This window comes from Arachis stenosperma, chromosome 6 (genome assembly GCF_014773155.1).
Source record: "Arachis stenosperma cultivar V10309 chromosome 6, arast.V10309.gnm1.PFL2, whole genome shotgun sequence".
Lineage (NCBI taxonomy): Eukaryota > Viridiplantae > Streptophyta > Magnoliopsida > Fabales > Fabaceae > Arachis > Arachis stenosperma.
Genome location: NC_080382.1, coordinates 111,900,760 through 111,919,757, shown reverse-complemented (window position 1 = coordinate 111,919,757; position 18,998 = coordinate 111,900,760).

Sequence of the window (18,998 nt, the reverse complement as noted above, 5' to 3'; positions counted from 1 at the left end):
ATTGTATATTCTCTTTTATCTTATTTGATTTTCAGTTGCTTGGGGACAAGCAACAATTTAAGTTTGGTGTTGTGATGAGCGGATAATTTATACGCTTTTCGGCATTGTTTTTAGTATGTTTTAGTTAGTTTTTATTATATTTTTATTAGTTTTTAGTTAAAATTCACTTTTCTGGACTTTACTATGAGTTTGTGTGTTTTTCTGTGATTTTAGGTATTTTCTGGCTGAAATTGAGGGACCTGAGCAAAAATCTGATTCAGAGGCTAAAAAGGACTGCAGATGTTGTTGGATTCTGACCTCCCTGCACTCGAAGTGGATTTTCCGGATCTACAGAAGCCCAATTGGCGCACTCTCAACTGCGTTGGAAAGTAGACATCCTAGGCTTTCCAGCAATGTATAATAGTCCATACTTTTCCTGAGATTTGATGGCCCAAACAGGCATTCCAAGTCAGCTCAAGAATTCTGGCGTAAAACGCCGGAACTGGCACAAGAATGGGAGTTAAACGCCTAAACTGGCACAAAAGCTGGCGTTTAACTCCAAGAAAAGTCTCTACACATGAAAGCTTCAATGCTCAGCCCAAGCACACACCAAGTGGGCCCGGAAGTGGATTTTTATGTCATTTACTCATCTTTGTAAACCCTAGGCTACTAGTTCTCTACAAATAGGACCTTTTGCTATTGTATTTGAAATCTTTTGATCATTTTAGATCTTAGGATCATCTTTGGACATCTAGTTCTTAGATCATGGGGGCTGGCCTCACAGCCATGCCTAGACCTTGTTCTTATGTATTTTCAACGGTGGAGTTTCTACACACCATAGATTAAGGTGTGGAGCTCTGCTGTACCTCGAGTATTAATGCAATTACTATTGTTCTTCTATTCAATTTAGCTTATTCTTGTTCTAAGATATCACTTGTTCCTCAACTTGATGAATGTGATGATTCGTGACACTCATCATCATTCTCACCTATGAACGTGTGCCTGACAACCACCTCCGTTCTACCTTAGATTGAGTGGATATCTCTTGGATTCCTTAATCAGAATCTTCGTGGTATAAGCTAGAATTGATGGCAGTATTCAGGAGAATCCGGAAGGTCTAAACCTTGTCTGTGGTATTCTGAGTAGGATTCAAGGATTGAATAACTGTGACGAGCTTCAAACTCGCGATTGTGGGGCGTTAGTGATAGACGCAAAAGAATCACTGGATTCTATTCCGACATGATCGAGAACCGACAGCTGAATAGCCATGCTATGACAGAGCGCGTTGAACATTTTCACTGAGAGGACGGGACTGTAGCCATTGAGAACGGTGATGCCCAACATACAGCTTGCTATGGAAAAGAGTAAGAAGGATTGGATGAAGACAGTAGGAAAGCAGAGAGACGGAAGGGACAAAGCATCTCCATACGCTTATCTGAAATTCTCACCAATGAATTACATAAGTATCTCAGCCTTTTCCCACTCATGTCCCTACAAGCATCAAAATTGTAAGATGGCTGAGGAGGAGACGGTAAAAGGCAAATGACGCTGACGCTGTTGGATGCTAGGGCAGAGGTGACGAAGAGACAAGGCTAACGGCATAGTGAGGGCCGTGCTAGTGACGGGGGGGATCTGAGCTCTTCTAAGGTTGCCATTGATGAGAGTGACGGTAAGAGTTGAGAGTAAGAGAGTCCCGATCAAAGCCTTTGGCCAAGTTTGAGGGTTATTGGGTTGGGGGCTGGGTTATTAGGTTTTTTTAAAAAAAAACCTTTTGGCCACGCTTTTAAAGCGTGCCGAAAGAGTACTAGGATATGGCCACGCTTTATAAGCGTTACCGTAATGAAACCCTGTCGCCACGCTTACAAAAGCGTGGCCATTGACCCTTTTCGCCACGCTTTTGAAGCGCGGCGAGAAAAAACGTATCCAAATCTCTATTCAATCGCCACCCTCACAAAAGCGTGGCAAAAATAAAGCGTGGTCATAGGCCTTTTTTCTTGTAGTGGGTGTACATTCGGTTAATATTGAGAAGATTTTGTTAAGTTAAGATTTGATTTTAGTTAGAGTTTAAATTATTCTTATTAATTATCTTATTCTTCTTATAAGATAAGATGAGATTTAGTTTGAATTTGAATTTTAGGTAACCTAGGATATAAATAAGTGAATGCAATTCACAAAAAAGGACGGAACCCTAGCTGCATCTTTTCATCTTTGTTTTTTATCTTTCTCCATGAGTCACTAATTCCTTTATTAAGGGTTAGGAGCTCTATTTATGTTTTCATGGATTATTAATATATGTTTTATTTTATTTTGAGATTATGAATTGATCTATTTTTAAGATTGAATTTTCGTTCTTCATTCTTTAAGACTTAGAAGTATTGAAAAATATTCTAACTCTATTTTGAATTTTGTTTATTACTTTAAAAAATTTAATATCGGAATTACAGCTTGAAAACTCTTTCTCATGACTTTTTTATTTGACTAGGAATAGTGTTTTAAAAAGTATACGACGTTGTCTTTCTCTTAATTCTCAATTGTTTAGGGCTAGTTTGAATACGTGACATATAATTCGACCTAGAACTACTTTTGAATATTATTTGAAACTAAATCAGTATTGTGCTAAACCTCTATTCTTAATCGATTGACCAAGGAATTGGTGATTGACTAATTAAAGATAAATTGAATTGCCAATGAATTAAAATTTAATTATTTTTTATTTATCGTGAAAAGACCTTGCATGCCTCAGAATAGATAAACACAAGGTTTAATTTTTCTGAAAAATAAACATCTCCGAAATTCTTGACATTCTTAATCACTATTTTCTCTCAATTAATTACACGTTCATCGCTTCCTCCTTAAGCATTCAAGCATTCAAAGTTTCAAGTAAGACATGGTCTCTACCCTCATCAATTTAAGTTCAATCAATTTAATTAGCGATTCAATCCAATATTTGCTTACTCAATCCTTTAATTCTTGTGAGAACGATATCCACTCATCATATTATTACTTGAATGATCTGGTGCACTTATTAGTATCTGTGAGCACTAGTTTTTACTTATCAGTTTATTACTAATATGACAATAAATAACATGTAGACATATATTATAAAATACTTTAGAAATTTTAGAATTAAAATTATAAATAAATAACTATATAGATAAAAAAATAATTTTACTGTAACTAATTCCAACGATAAAATTGTAAACCTAGTTAATAATGAGAACAATAAATAATAATGAGAATAAGATTTTAGTTTGTATAAATAGGTTAATAAAGTTTTTAATTTGTAAAAGTTTATTGAAGCCCAAATCTAAGATGTTATTGTAAAATAAATAATTATATAGATAAAAGAAATTAATTTTATTACAACTAATTTTAACACAAATTATAAAATTTTATTAATATTGAGAATAATAAATAATAATGAGAATAAGATTTTAATTTTTATGAATAAATTCATAAGATTTTTAATTTATGAAAGTCCATTAAAATTTAAATCTAAAATGTTAATATTTAAAATTAAAATAATTGAATAAATATAAAAAATAAGAGTTGATCCCATAAATTTAAAATAAAGTATGATACTTAATCTATTTAAGCTATAGTTTTTTTTTTGTAATAATATGACTAATTTTTTTATAAAAATTTTGAAGGACAGGGACATGGCTCCCATTGAACTATGCTCCGCACTCCTGACCACCATAAGTACATAATTTATCCATTCAAGTTTAATATTTAATTTCAAAGTATTAAAAGGAAATATTTTATTATTCAAGTGGGTCTTGTTTGGTTTGTGTTGGTTCATGGCTTCATGCATTGTGTATGTGGGTTTGGGAAAGGGTTTTGTTGCGGAATGGTGGCTTGTGCTTTTGGATGGTGGCAGGAGGATGACGCAAGCGTTCGTTACACGTGCGGATGGATCTTGACCGCACACGTGTACGGAGGAGGATGGATCTGTTTGCTGGTAATTCGTGTGGGTTTGTTGAGGATTTCGAGGTTGTACCTTTGTCACCATGTCCATCAGTGAGTGAGTGAGTGAGTAACAAAAGCTGTCAGGTTTTGTCTTTGTAACGATTCCAAAGGGTCATGGCTCCTGTTAGCGATGGCAACGGATTTTTATGTGGCCGATGAATCTTCTAAAGTTTGAATTTTATTTTAAAGAATGAAGTGTGATATTTTATTATTAATTTTATAAATAAAACTGAAAATAAATATAAAAAAATTATTTAAAAATAAAAAATCACATTTTATTTTTTAAAATAAAATTCAAACTTAAAAAATTCAAATCTCTTATAAATTTCTATTTATTTTTTTTGTGTGTGAGAGAAAGAGATACTTGCCAAGTTGCCAATTTATAGATATTAAATTTTAATTTTTAAAAATTAATATAATTATAATAAAATTTTATATAATTTAATTAATATATTAAATTAAATATAATTCAAACATAAATTTAACATAATATATATATATATATATAATTTTTAATATATAAATTAAATAAAATAAATTAGAATTACTTTATATATATATATATATATATATATATATATATATAATGACATTTATATAAATTTTTTTATCAAAATTTTGTCAATTCCTATAAAACAGGTACCTCAATCCCATCCCTATTTATTTGTGGAGACAGACTTCGTTTCTGTGAGAATTTTGCGTACCTCCATTAGTCTTTCCATCACAATAATTTTCACAAATACAGATTTCACAATAATTCCCACAAATACAAATTTTTTTACCATCCGTAACCCCTGCCCTCATTCTCTCTTTCCTTTATTTTTCTTTCAATTCAAGTGCACAGTATATCATTTTTGTGTGTGAAAATAGTGAGAGATTTTTAATTCGTATATGATTTCGTGGATTTTTTTTATAAATTACAAAGAAAATTAATTTTTAAAATAAATAAAAAATACATTATTTTCATAATTCATTTTTTTGAGATTTTATAAAGTTCGCCTAATAGATAGGTGAACTTTTACAATATATACAAACTTCATCCATCACAGCGACAAATTTTTTTATTTGCATAAAGTTCGCTCATGGGTTTGTTAAATTTGTTTATATTTTGGTACGATTTGGATCGTATTAATATTTTTTATTTTTTAATTAATCTAATTTTATTTATATAATTTAAAATTAAAATTTTTAATTTATAAATTAAATAAATATAATTTAAATTAATAATTTAATTTAATTTGATAAAAATAAACGTAGTTGTATTATTATATTTTTTTTGAAGTAAAGACTGCTCAACACAATAAGGTGGAGCAATAGAAAATAAGTAATAGGCTACTCTACGTACAAACTGACATCTTTAACTCAAGAGTAAATGATTCTCTAGTCATCTTCGGTATTGCCATCAACAACCAAGAGGTCCACCACCAAACTACTCGTCGGAAAGCATAAAGGACCTGTTTATTATGTCCACCACCCCTGAGCCATGATTAATTATGTTTATTCGATTTTAAAAAATTAATGATTTAAAATCGTTAATTTTAAATTAAAAAATAAATATATTCTTATTATTTTAAAACAAATATGACAAGCAAAACATATTTTTTAATTTGAAATTAACAGTTTTAAACAGTTAATTGTTTTAAAATCGAATAAATATAATTTTTATCAAATTAAATTATGAATAAAATTTTATATTTAAGCAAAATACTTAACTAAGTTCAACAAGTTGTTATAATTATTTTTCACATAACGCGCTTCTTCTTCTTCTTTTCCTTTTCTTCCGCGTTCCTCTTCTTTCTTCTTCGCATTCTTCCTCCTCCCATTGAAAACGGACTCACATTAATTTGTGTGAGGAAAATTGCCCCTATTAAATTTATTAAAAAACAATAATAATATATATGTATATAAATAATTGTCCACGGATATAATTTATTTGCCCTCCACACTTAAAAAAATTGTGTAAAAAAATTTGTTATTAAATATTAATACAATGATAAAAATTATTATATCATATATATTTAAAACAAATAATAATAAAAATAATAATAATTTAATTAGCTAGTTATCTAAAGTCAAATATAGTTTTTTAAATATAAATAAAATTATTAATATTTAGTAGCTTTTTTAATATAATATATATTAATTATTTATTTATTTTTTATTGTTTTATTTAATTTAATTTTAGTCTTACATATAATAATTATTTTTATTGAAAAGTTTCTATCATAAATATTAAAAATGTCAATTTTATAATTAAATGCTAACAAATTATTTGAATATTCGTATAATATAAAAAGAGACATTATCTCATCTATACTTATATATAAAGATAATTGTAGTTGTTTGATTTAAATTTTTATTTTTTCTCACAAATTTTTTTTGTCTCTCACACAATTTTTGTAAAAATTTAAAATTAGTTAATTTGAGTTATATTTTTTATAGATTTTTTAATTATTCAACTATATTTTTTGCTGTATTATATAAAAAATAATTAATAAAAATATAATTTGATGGATATGAGATACTTAACAAGGCACTGTTATTAATAATAAACGTATCACACAATAATACCAAAACATTGAAACGAAAAAAATACTTTTAATATAAATTAATATGTTTTTTAATGTATTAATTATATTTATTAAAAACTTGACTAACTAACATACTCTAAGATTTAAATATCTAAATATATTGATATTATTTTTTTATTATTTTTATATATTATTTTTTTCCACTATTATAATTTTCTGGGTCCGTCACTGCCTCCCACAGATATTGCTTCTTCTTCTTCTTCTCCTCCTCCTCCTCCTCCTCCTCCTCCTCCTCCTCCTCCTCCTCCTCCTCCTCCTCCTCCTTTTTCTCATTTTTTTTCTTTCGTTATCATCGTCATCACTACCACCTCCATCTCCTCCTCCTCTTTCTTTTCTTATTTAAATTTTTTCGATCTCCTCCTTCCTTTTCCTCCTCCTCTTCCTCCATCATCATTATTATCATCATCGTTATCGTTATTATTATTATTATCATCATCATTGACGTCTTCTTCTTATATGTATAACAGTTCAAATCCAGAATGCACCAAAATTTCTTAATGATGATGAAACACAAACAAACTTAGTTCAAATAAGTTCATACCAAAATTGCACCTTATTTAAATTCAGAATGCACTAAAATTAAATCCAGAATATACTGAAATTACTTAATGATGATGATACACAAACAAACTCGGTTCAAAATAAGCACAGACCAAGTACATCTTATTTAAATCCAGAATGTATCGAAATTACTTAATGATAATGACACAAAAACAAACTCAATTCAAAATAAATACAGACTAAAAGTGCACTTTATTTAAATCTAGAATGTACTGAAATTATTTAATAATGATAACATACAAACAAATTCAATTCAAATACAAGCACAGACTAAAAGTGCACCTTATTTAAATCTAGAATGCACCAAAATTACTTAATGATGACATACAAACAAACTCAGTTCAAAATATGCACAGACTAAGTGCACCTTCTTTAAATCCAGAATGCACTGAAATTACTTAATGATAACTCAAAACTCTTCCACCTGCTCCTTCTTCATTATCATCATCATTTTTTTCTTCTTTTCTTGTTCATTTTCTCCTTCTTGTTTTACCTTCTCATGATTCTTTTTGTTTTACTCTCTTAATGGTGCACGAATTTGTGATTCGCACAACTAACCAGCAAGTGCACTGGGTCGTCCAAGTAATACCTTACGTGAGTAAGGGTCGATCCCACGGAGATTATTGGCTTGAAGCAATCAATGTTTATTTTATTTGTCTCAGTTAGGATGTCACAAAATTGTTTGGATTACTTGAACAATAGAGTTATTTGTTTATAGAGGATTGTGGAATATATTAGAATAACAAAGAATACTAGCGTTACTTGTTGTGCAGTAATGGAGAATATGTTGGAGTTTTGGAGATGCTTTGTTCTCTGAACTTCAACTCTTCCTTGAGATCCTCTTCTCAGACGCAAGGTCTATCCATGGCAAGCTCTATGTAGGGTGTCACCGTTGTCAATGGCTACTTCCCATCCTTGCAGTGAAAGCTAATGCTCACGCACTCTGTCACAGTACGGCCAATCACCGGTTGGTTCCCGCTTCCTACTGGAATAGAATCCCTCTTTTGCGTCTGTCACTAACGCCCAGCAGGTTGCAAGTTTGAAGCACGTCACAGTCATTCAATCCTGGAATCCTACTCGGAATACCACAGACAAGGTTTAGACTTTCCGGATTCTCATGAATGCCGCCATCTATCTAGCTTATACCACGAAGATTCTGTTGGGGAATCTAAGAGATATTCATTCATTCTGATGTAGAACGGAGGTGGTTGTCAGGCACACGTTCATGGATTGAGGAAGGTGATGAGTGTCACGGATCATCACCTTCTTCACAATTAAGCGCGAATAAACATCTTAGATAAGAACAAGCGTGTTTGAATGGAAAACAAAGGAATTGTATTAAATCATCGAGACGCTGCAGAGCTCCTCACCCCCAACAATGGAGTTTAGAGACTCATGCCGTCACAAAGTATGTAATTCAGATCTGAAAATGTCATGAGGTACAAGATAAGTCTGTAAAAGTTGTTTAAATAGTAAACTAGTAACCTAGGTTTACAGAAAATGAATAAACTAAGATAATTGGTGCAGAAATCCACTTCTGGGGCCCACTTGGTGTGTGCTGGGGCTGAGACTAAAGCTTTCCACGTGTAAAGGCCTTTCTTGGCGTCAAACTCCAGGTTATGACGTGTTTTGGGCGTTCAACTCCGGATCATGACGTTTTTCTGGCGTTTAACTCCAGACAGCAGCATGAACTTGGCGTTTAACGCCAAGTTACGTCGTCTATCCTTGCGCAAAGTATGGACTATTATATATTGCTGGAAAGCCCTGGATGTCTACTTTCCAATGCCGTTGAGAGCGCATCAATTGGACTCCTGTAGCTCCAGAAAATCCATTTCGAATGCAGGGAGGTCAGGATCCAGCAGCATCAGTAGTCCTTTTTCAGCCTAAGTCAGATTTTTGCTCAGCTCCCTCAATTTCAGCCAGAAAATACCTGAAATCACAGAAAAACACACAAACTCATAGTAAAGTCCAGAAATATGATTTTTACCTAAAAACTAATATTATTTTACTAAAAACTAACTGAAACATGCTAAAATCTACATGAAATTACCCCCAAAAAGCGTACAAAATATCCGCTCATCACAACACCAAACTTAAACTGTTGCTTGTCCTCAAGCAACTAGATAAATAAAATAGGTTTTAACAGAAATAAAGAAGTAATAATATTTTAGCGTTTTAAATGAAGCTTAGATTCTTATTAGATGAGCGGGCTTGTAGCTTTTTGTTTCTGAACAGTTTTGGCATCTCCCTGTATCTTTTAAATTTCAGAATGATTGGCATCCTTAGGAACTCAGAATTCAGATAGTATCATTGACTCTCCTAGTGTAGTATGTTGATTCTTGAACACAGTTATTTTATGAGTCTTGCCTGTGGCCCTAAGCACTTTGTTTTCCAGTATTACCACCGGATACAAAAAATGCCACAGACACATAACTGGGTGAACCTTTTCAGATTGTGACTCAGCTTTGCTAGAGTCCCCAATTAGTGGTGTCCAGAGCTCTTAAGCACACTCTTTTGCTTTGGATCACGACTTTAACCACTCAGTCTCAAGCTTTTCACTTGGATCTTCATGACACAAGCACATGGTTAGGGACAGCTTGATTTAGCCGCTTAGGCCTGGATTTTATTTCCTTGGGCCTTCCTATCCATAGATGCTCAAAGCCTTGGATCCTTTTTACTCTTGGCTAGTGCCCATGGCTTGTGAATATTGTGTTTTTTTTTTTTGAACTGCTTTTTCTTGCTTCAAGAATTAATTTCATGATTTTCAGATCATCAATGATATTTTTCGTGTTCCTCATCCTTTCAGGAGCCAATATTCATCAAATTCAAAGTACATATTATGCACTGTTCAAGCATTCATTCAGAGAACAAAAAGTATTGCCACCACATATAATTAATTATCAATTTTATTATTAAGAACTCGAAAAATATAGATTACTTCTTTATTCTAAAATAAAATCTACTACTTTATTCATGCCTGATGATGATGAGAAAATAAACTATAGCTTAATTGGAAATAAAATCAAAATAGACATACTAATTACTACTAAATATCTCCTAAGGTGAACTTCAATAAAATAAAATAAAAACGCTATTACTAAATTAAAGCAGGAAAATTGGAACTCAGCAACCTGTTATTTTGAGTAGTAGATGTTCTTTTAATCCATGGAGCACTTTTCAGGGATTAATTTTTGGCGCTTCAGCTCCCTTAGATCACGCCCTTGCTCCTCCTGTTCCTTGAGCAGTTTGCAAATCATGCTACTTTGATTATTTTGCTCTTCCTTTATTTGATCCATAGCTTCTTGCAATCTGGAAATAGAAGCCTCAAGATGTTCCCAATATTCGAATTGGGGCAGTTCTGGGAGGGCTTCTTGTGCTCTCCTCTTGGTTGAATCATCTTGTTGCTGTTGTCTGACCATTGATATTCCAATAATGGGCTTTTCAATTAGGATATATTCAGTTATTCCCATCTTCACTCCAGCATCTTTGCAAAGCATAGAAATTAGGCTTGGATAAGCCAATTTGGCGTCCGTAGAATTCTTGTTTGCAATTTTGTATAGCTCACATGAGATCAGCTGATGGACTTCCACTTCTTTTCCTAGCATGATGCAGTGAATCATGACAGCTCTTTTGATGGTAACTTCAGAACGGTTGCTGGTGGGTAATATGGAACGACTAATAAAATCCAGCCAGCCTCTAGCTACTGGTTTTAGATCTTCTCTTTTGAGTTGAACTGGGTTGCCAGTTGTACTGGTAGTCCACTTGGCTCCAGGGATGCATATATCTTCCAAGATCTTGTCCAATCCTTTATTGATCCTCATCATTCTCCTATTAAAGGAGTCTGGGTCATCCTTCAGTTGAGGAATCTTGAATATCTCCCTGATCTTGTCAGCATTGGTATGAATGATCTTTCCTCTGACTACGGTCTTATGGTCAAAGAGAGCCGCTCCAATGATTCTTTGCCTTTCTGTCTGCCATAGATTAGCATAGAATTCCTGAACCATGTTCCTTCCCACTTTCGTTTCAGGATTGGCCAGAATTTCCCAATTCCTGTTTCGAATCTGCTCTTGGATCTCCGGATATTCATCTTCTTTCAGATCAAATCTGACTTCCGGGATCACTGATCTGTGACTCATTATCTTGTAGTAATGGTCTGAATGTTCTTTAGTTAAGAACTTCCCTTGATTCCAGAGGGGCTTTGGATTGCTCTTTTCCTTGCCCTTTTGGGTGGTTTGCTTCCCTCTAGGGGCCATGATCAGAGACACAATAGTTTTTGTGATCACGGGTAAAACACACCAAACTTAGAGCTTTGCTTGTCCTCAAGCAAAAGAGAAGAAAGAAGAGGCAATGAAGGAGAGCAGGTGTTGGATGGTGTTGAGGAGGAAGTCGCCGAACACAAGATATAGGGAGGGGGTGGGTAAATTTCGAAAAATAAGAAAGAGATAAGATAGAAGATATGATTTTAAAAGATATGATTAGAAAAGATATAATTTTTAAAAAAAGAGAAAGATATGAAAAATTTTTAAAAGATAGAATTGAAATTTCTAATTTTGAAAAGATTTTAAAAGATAGTAGATGTGTTGGAAACAAATTTGAAAAGATGATGGATTGAATTGGAAAGCCATTTGGCTTTATGGATTAAGATATATTTAATAATTTCAAAAAAGTGATTTTAGAAATTAGGATAAAACTTTTGGAATTGAAAGTGATAATTTAAAATATGTTTATGCAAGAAATCATGAATTGAAACATAAAAATTTTGAAAAATTATATAAAAAAAAACGAAAATGTACCTCCTCCCATCATCCTGGCGTTGAACGCCCATGTGGTGCATGTTTTGGGCGTTCAACGCCCACATGGTGCTTCTCCTGGGCGTTCAACGCCCAATTGGAGCTTCTTTCTGGCGTTGAACGCCAGGAAGTCCTTCTTCACTGGGCGTTTTTCTGAACGCCCAGGATGCTAGCAGACTGGCGTTAAACGCCCAGAAGGTGCATCTTTCTGGCGTTTAACGCCCAGATGGCTACCCTTACTGGCGTTAAACGCCCAGTGGGAGCTTCTTTTGGGCGTTTAACGCCCAAAGTATTTCTCACTGGCTTTTTTATGCCAGTGAGCTTCCAAATTTCCCTGTAACTTTGTGACTTCAACTATTTGATATTTCACCTTTGAAGATACTTGATATATACCTGAAACAAAATAAATTTAATTAATGAATACGAATAAAATTAAATTTTGTGATTGGCTGGGTTGCCTCCCAGCAAGCGCTTCTTTAATGTCATTAGCTGGACTATCACTGATTCTTCAATTAAGTCTCAGTCTTGAGCATTCTTGCTCAAAATTGCCTTCAAGATAATGTTTGACTCTTTGTCCATTAACAACGAATTTTTTATTAGAGTCATTATCCTGAAGCTCTATGTATCCATATGGTGATACGTTTGTAATGACATATGGACCTCTCCACCGGGATTTTAATTTCCCAGGGAATAATTTGAGCCTTGAATTAAATAACAGAACTTTCTGTCCTGGCTCAAAGACTCTGGATGACAATTTCTTATCATGCCATCTTTTTGCTTTCTCTTTGTAAATTTTTGCATTTTCGAAAGCATTGAGTCTAAATTCCTCTAGCTCATTTAACTGGAGTAATCGTCTTTCTCCAGCTAACTTGGCATCAAGGTTTAGGAATCTGGTTGCCCAGTAGGCCTTGTGTTCCAGTTCCACTGGCAAGTGACACGCCTTTCCATACACAAGCTGGTATGGAGAGGTCCCTATAGGGGTCTTAAATGCTGTTCTGTATGCCCACAGAGCATCATCCAAGCTTCTTGCCCAATCCTTTCTACGGTTAATTACAGTCCGTTCCAGGATTCTTTTGAGTTCTCTATTTGAGACTTCAGCTTGCCCATTAGTTTGTGGATGATATGGAGTAGCTACCCTGTGGTTGACTCCATAACGTACCAGAGCAGCATAAAGTTGTTTATTACAGAAATGAGTGCCCCCATCACTGATTAACACTCTAGGGATACCAAATCTGCTGAAGATATGTTTCTGGAGGAACTTTAACACTGTTTTAGTGTCATTAGTGGGTGTTGCAATAGCTTCCACCCACTTGGATACATAATCCACTGCCACCAGAATATAGGTGTTTGAGTATGATGGTGGGAAAGGTCCCATGAAGTCAATGCCCCATACATCAAACAACTCAATCTCCAAGATCCCTTGTTGAGGCATGGCGTAACTGTGGGGTAGATTGCCAGATCTTTGGCAACTGTCACAATTAAGCACAAATGCTCGGGAATCTTGTAGAGAGTAGGCCAGTAGAAGCCACTTTGGAGGACTCTTGTGGCTGTTCGTTCACTTCCAAAATGTCCTCCATACTGTGATCCATGGCAATGCCAAAGAATCTTCTGTGCTTCTTCTTTAGGCACACATCTACGGATTACTCCGTCTGCGCATCTCTTAAAGAGATATGGTTCATCCCAAAGATAGTACTTTGCATCTGTGATTAATTTCTTTGATTGCACCTTACTGTACTCTTTGGGTATGAATCTCACTGCCTTGTAGTTTGCAATGTCTGCAAACCATGGCACCTCCTGGACGGCCAGCAGTTGCTCATCCGGAAAGGTTTCAGAGATCTCAGTGAGAGGGAGGGACGCCCCTTCCACTGGTTCTATTCGGGACAGGTGATCTGCTACTTGGTTTTCTGTCCCTTTTCTGTCTCTTATTTCTATATCAAACTCCTGCAGAAGCAGCACCCATCTTATAAGTCTGGGTTTTGAATCCTGCTTTGTGAGTAGATATTTAAGAGCAGCATGATCTGTATACACAATCACTTTTGATCCTACTAAATAGGATCTGAATTTGTCAATGGCGTAAACCACTGCAAGTAGCTCCTTTTCTGTGGTTGTGTAATTTTTCTGTGCATCATTTAAAACACGGCTAGCATAATAAATGACATGCAGAAGCTTGTCATGCCTTTGTCCCAACACTGCACCAATGGCATGGTCACTGGCATCACACATTAATTCAAATGGCAATGTCCAGTCTGGTGCAGAGATGATTGGTGCTGAGACCAATTTAGCTTTCAGGGTCTCAAATGCCTGCAGACACTCTTTATCAAAGATAAATGGCGTGTCAGCAGCTAGCAGGTTGCTCAGAGGTTTGGCGATTTTGAAAAGTCCTTTATAAACCTCCTATAGAATCCCGCATGCCCCAGAAAGCTTCTGATTGCCTTAACATTAGCAGGTGGTGGTAATTTTTCAATTACCTCTACTTTAGCTTGGTCCACCTCTATCCCCTTGTTCGAAATTTTGTGCCCAAGGACAATTCCTTCAGTCACCATAAAGTGACATTTTTCCCAGTTTAAAACCAGGTTAGTCTCTTGGCATCTTTTCAGAACAAGTGCTAAATGGTTAAGGCAGGAGCTGAATGAGTCTCCAAATACTGAAAAGTCATCCATGAAGACTTCCAGGAATTTTTCCACCATGTCAGAGAAAATTGAGAGCATGCACCTCTGAAAAGTTGCAGGTGCATTGCACAGGCCAAATGGCATCCTTCTGTATGCAAATACTCCAGATGGGCATGTGAATGCCGTTTTCTCCTGATCCTGGGGATCTACTGCAATTTGATTATAACCTGAATATCCATCCAGGAAGCAGTAGTATTCATGACCTGCTAGTCTTTCTAGCATCTGGTCTATGAATGGTAAAGGAAATGATCCTTTCTGGTGGCTGTATTGAGCCTTCTGTAATCAATGCACATACGCCACCCTGTAACTGTCCTTGTAGGAACCAGTTCATTTTTTTCATTATGAACCACTGTCATGCCTCCTTTCTTTGGGACAACTTGGACAGGGCTCACCCAGGGGCTGTCAGAGATAGGATAAATAATCCCAGCCTCTAGTAATTTAGTGACCTCTTTCTGCACCACTTCTTTCATAGCTGGATTCAGCCGCCTTTGTGGTTGAACCACTGGTTTGGCGTCATCCTCCAACAAGATCTTGTGCATGCATCTGGCTGGGCTAATGCCCTTAAGATCACTGATGGACCACCCAAGAGCTGTCTTGTGTGTCCTTAGCACTTGAATTAGTGCTTCCTCTTCCTGTGGCTCTAAAGTAGAGCTTATAATTACAGGAAAGGTATCACCTTCTCCTAGAAATGCATATTTCAAGGATGGTGGTAATGGTTTGAGTTCGGGTTTGGAGGTTTCTCCTCTTCTTGAGGGATTTTCAGAGGTTCTATTATCTTCTCTGACTCCTCCAAATCAGGCTGAACATCTTTAAAGATGTCCTCTAGCTCTGATTCTAAACTCTCAGCCATATTGACCTCTCTTACCAGAGAATCAATAATATCAACACTCATGCAGTCATTTGGGTGTCTGGATGTTGCATTGCTTTGACAACATTCAACTTGAATTCCTCCTCATTGACTCTCAAGGTTACTTCCCCTTTTTGGACATCAATGAGGTTCGGCCAGTTGCTAGGAAAGGTCTTCCTAGAATGAGAGTTGCACTCTTGTGCTCCTCCATTTCCAGCACTACAAAGTCAGTAGGAAAGGCGAATGGCCCAACCTTGATAATCATGTCTTCAATCACGCCTGATGGGTACTTAATGGAGCCATCAGCAAGTTGAAGACATATCCTGGTTGGTTTAATTTCTTCAGTTAACCAAGCTTTCTGATAGTAGATGCAGGTATTAGGTTGATACTTGCCCCAAGATCGCATAAAGCTTGCTTGGTACAATTACCCTCTAATGTGCATGGTATCATAAAGCTCCCAGGATCTTTAAGCTTCTCAGGTAGCTTTTCAGAATGACTGCACTGATTCTTCAGTGAGGTAGACTTTTTCAGTTTCCTCCAATCCTTCTTATGACTTAAGATTTCTTTCATGAACTTAGCATAAGAGGGTATTTGCTCAAGTGCTTCTGCAAACGGAATCTTTATTTCAAGAGTCCTGAGATAGTCTGCAAAGCGAGCAAATTGCTTATCCTGTTCCGCTTGGCGGAGTTTTTGAGGATAAGGCATTTTGGCTTTGTATTCCTCAACCTTGGTTGCTGCAGGTTATTACCTACAGAAGTGGGTTGGGAAGCCTTTTTAGAAGGATTGTTATCAGCACTTGTATGACTGATCACCCACTGGCGTTTGAATACCAGGGGTGGAAGCTGGGTGGCGTTAAACGCCACTTCCTTGCTTGTTACTGGCGTTTGAACGCCAGAACCATGTTCCTTTGGGCGTTTCAACGCCAGATCCATGCTTGTTTCTGGCGTTGAACGCCAGGAATGAGCATGGTCTGGGCGTTCAGCGCCAGCTCTGTTCTCTCTGGGCTTTGATTATCCTCAGAGGGATTTTGAGTATCCTCTTGTTCATTCTTGGTTTCCTGCTGCTTTGAAGTGAGGTATTTAATGTTTTCCCACTTCTTAATGAACTGCTGGCATTCTTCTGCTATTTGTTTTGACAGTTGTTTTTCTGTCTGCTTTAATTGTACTTCCATGTTCCTGTTAGCCATTCTTGTTTCCTGTAATATTTCCTGAATTTGGCTAGTTGCTGAGTTAGAAAATCTAATTACTGATTGAATTCATTAGCCTGATCCACTGGACTGAGTTCTGCAGTTACGTTTTAGCTTCTTCTTTCATAGAGGATTCACTGCTTAAGTACAGATGCTGATTTCTGGCAACTGTATCAATAAGCTCTTGAGCTTCTTCAATTGTTTTTCTCATATGTATAGATCCACCAGCTGAGTGGTCTAGAGAAATCTGAGCTTTTTCTGTAAGCCCATAGTAGAAGATGTCTAATTGCACCCATTCTGAAAACATTTCAGAGGGCATTTTCTTAGCATCTCTCTGTATCTCTCCCAGGCATCATAAAGGGATTCATATCTCCTTGTTTGAAGCCTTGAATGTTTAGCCTTAGCTGTGTCATCCGTTTGGGAGGGAAATAGTGATTCAGGAATTTTTCTGAAGCTGTTTCCATGTTTTTATGCTGTTCTTAGGCTGGTTATTAACCACCTCTTAGCTTGATCTTTACAGCAAATGGAAACAGTAATAGTCTGTAGACATCCTGATCTACTTCCTTATCATGTACTGTATCAGCAATTTGCAGAAATTGTGCCAGAAACTCTGTAGGTTCTTCATGTGGAAGACCAGAATATTGGCAGTTTTGCTGCACCATGATAATGAGCTGTGGATTCAGCTCAAAGCTACTAACTCCAATGGAGGGTATACAGATACTACTCCCATATGAAGCAGTAGTGGGGTTAGCATATGACCCCAGGGTCCTATTGGCTGTTCATTCCCACTTGCTTCCATATTGAATACAAGTTGAGAATTTATAGTTATGGAATAAATAAAAGTGGAATATATAAAAAATATTTTTTTGAAAATATTTTGTGAAAATATATATATTTTTTATTTTTTTTATTTTTTTTTTGTAAAATAAAAACGAAATAATAAAAGAAAGTGGAAATATTTTTGAAATTGAAAATTGAATTTTTAATATAAAATTTTCGAAAAATTAGTTCAAAGTTAGTTAGAAAATAAAATTTTTGAATTTTGAATTTATGATGAAAGAGAAAAACACACAAAAGACACAAGACTTAAAATTTTAGATCTAGTGCTCCTTATTTTCGAAATTTTTGGGGGAAAACACCAAGGAACACCAAACTTAAAAATTTTAAGATCAAGACACAAGAAAACTCAAGAACACCTTGAAGATTCACAAGAACACCAAGAACAAAAGAAAGAACACCAAACTTAAAATTTAAAAAAAAATCAAAATAAATTTTCGAAAATTAAAAAGATTAACAATAAAACACCAAACTTAGAGTTTGACAGGATTAAACCAAGAAAAATTATTTTGAAAAAGATTTTCAAAAGTACTGGTGCTCCCTTATCAAGAATATGACCCTTATTCTAGCCAAAATGGGCAGCAATATAACAATTGTTTTGAAAAAGCACAAGAAACACAAGAAAAGACTCAGAACAAGAAAAAATTAAGATCAAACAAGAAAAATAGACAAGAACAACTTGAAGATCAAGGAAAAACAAAGGACACTCACACGAAAAATTCAAAGAAAAATATAAAAGATTCAATGACACCAAACTTAGAACAAGACACTAGACTCACGAAAACCAACAGTTACTAAGGAAAAAGTAATATTTTCGAAAAATATTTTGAAAAGGGAATAAAAGACTCAAATTTAATGACTCTGTAACATCAATACTATATTCCTAATCTAAGAAATAAAATAAGCCTTCAATTGTTCAAACTCAATAATCCCCGGCAACGGCGCCAAAACTTGGTGCACGAATTGTGATTCGCACAACTAACCAGCAAGTGCACTGGGTCGTCCAAGTATACCTTACGTGAGTAAGGGTCGATCCCACGGAGATATTGGCTTGAAGCAATCAATGTTTATTTTATTGTCTCAGTTAGGATGTCACAAAATTGTTTGGATACTTGAACAATAGAGTTATTTGTTATAGAGGATTGTGGAATATTTAGAATAACAAAGAATACTAGCGTTACTTGTTGTGCAGTAATGGAGAATATGTTGGAGTTTTGGAGATGCTTTGTTCTCTGAACTTCAACTCTTCCTTGAGATCCTCTTCTCACACGCAAGGTCTATCCATGGCAAGCTCTATGTAGGGTGTCACCGTTGTCAATGGCTACTTCCCATCCTTGCAGTGAAAGCTAATGCTCATGCACTGTCACAGTACGGCCAATCACCGGTTGGTTCCCCGCTCCTACTGGAATAGAATCCCTCTTTTGCGTCTGTCACTACGCCCAGCAGGTTGCAAGTTTGAAGCACGTCACAGTCATTCAATCCTGGAATCCTACTCGGAATACCACAGACAAGGTTTTAGACTTTCCGGATTCTCATGAATGCCGCCATCTATCTAGCTTATACCACGAA